Source organism: Egretta garzetta, unplaced genomic scaffold (genome assembly GCF_000687185.1).
Source record: "Egretta garzetta isolate BGI_Z169 unplaced genomic scaffold, ASM68718v1 scaffold218, whole genome shotgun sequence".
NCBI classification, from domain to species: Eukaryota; Metazoa; Chordata; class Aves; order Pelecaniformes; family Ardeidae; genus Egretta; species Egretta garzetta.
In genome coordinates, this window is record NW_009260618.1 from 303,753 (window position 1) to 305,322 (window position 1,570).

The 1,570-nt window shown below is 63.8% G+C and overlaps 1 protein-coding gene across 1 annotated transcript in view; it reads left to right on the top strand.

Moving 5' to 3' along the window:
* Positions 1-1,570, top strand: part of EPHX2 (epoxide hydrolase 2) — a 12,989-nt gene that overhangs the window by 6,802 nt on the left and 4,617 nt on the right. The window lies entirely within an intron of this gene.

The window sequence follows — 1,570 nt, forward strand, 5'->3', positions numbered from 1 at the left end:
GATGCCCCGTGCCGGCTCCCAGCTCCATGGCCCGGGGCTGCGAGGTCAATTCCTGCATCCCTTGGGATGCAGCAATGCTCCATGTCTGCTCCCAGCTCTGCAGCCCAGTTGGTTCCTGCATCCCTCGGGATGCAGCGATGCTCAGTGCCAGCTCCCAGCTCCACAGCCCGGTCAGTTCCTGCATCCCTCAGGATGCAGCGATGCTCGGTGCCGGCTCCCAGCTCCACAGCCCAGGGCTGTGCAGTTGGTTCCTGCATCCCTTGGGATTAAGCAATGCTCCATGCCTGCTCCCAGCTCCGCAGACTGTTTGGTTCCTGCATCGCTTGGGATGCAGCGATGGTCAGTGCTAGCTCCCAGCTCCATGGCCCGGGGCTGTGAGGTCAATTCCTGCATCGGGATGCAGCGATGCTCCATGTCTGCTCCCAGCTCTGCAGCCCAGTTGGCTCCTGCATCCCTCGGGATGCAGCGATGCTCAGTGCCAGCTCCCAGCTCCATGGCCCAGGGCTACACAGTCAGTTCTTGCATCCCTCAGGATGCAGCGATGCTCGGTGCTGGCTCCCAGCTCCATGGCCCGGGGCTGCGAGGTCAATTCCTGCATCCCTTGGGATGCAGCGATGCTCCATGCCTGCTCCCAGCTCCATGGCCTGGGGCTGTGAGGTCAATTCCTGCATCCCTTGGGATGCAGCGATGCTCCATGCCTGCTCCCAGCTCCACAGCCTGGTCAGTTCCTACATCCCTCGGGATGCAGCGATGCTCAGTGCCAGCTCCCGGCTCCATGGCCCAGGGCTGCAACGTCAATTCCTGCATCGGGATGCAGCGGTGCTCCATGCCTGCTCCCAGCTCTGCAGCCCAGCTGGTTCCTGCATCCCTCAGGATTCGCCAATGCTCAGTGCCAGATCCCAGCTCCATGGCCCAGGGCTACGCAGTCAGTTCTTGCATCCCTCAGGATGCAGTGATGCTCAGTGCCGGCTTCCAGCTCCATGGCCCGGGGCTGCGAGGTCAATTCCTGCATCCCTTGGGATGCAGCAATGCTCCATGTCTGCTCCCAGCTCTGCAGCCCAGTTTGTTCCTGCATCCCTTGGGATGCAGTGATGCTCCATGTCTGCTCCCAGGTCTGCAGCCCAGTTGGTTCCTGCATCCCTTGGGATGCAGCGATGCTCAGTGCCGGCTCCCAGCTCCATGGCCCAGGGCTGCGTGGTTGGTTCCTGCATCCCTCGGGATGCAGCAATGCTCAGTGCCGGCTCCCAGCTCCATGGCCTGGGGCTGCGAGGTCAATTCCTGAATCCCTTGGGATGCAGTGATGCTCGATGCCAGCTCCTGGCGAGGAGGGGCATGGAGCCCCAGCTCCTCCTGGCAGCCCCCAGGGATGGGTTTCCCCGCTGGGTGCGGTGCCGCTCCCTGCCTGCCCTCGCTCCCCTCTCTCTGCAGGACCGCCTGCCCTTTGCGCACGACTTCCACAGGGTGCAGGACCGAGGTAAGGGGGGGCAGACCCGGCGGTGGGGTGGGGATGCTGCAGGTGGGACCTGGCAGCGGTGCTGAGCATCTCGTTGCAGGGGGGCTGCTGGTGGGC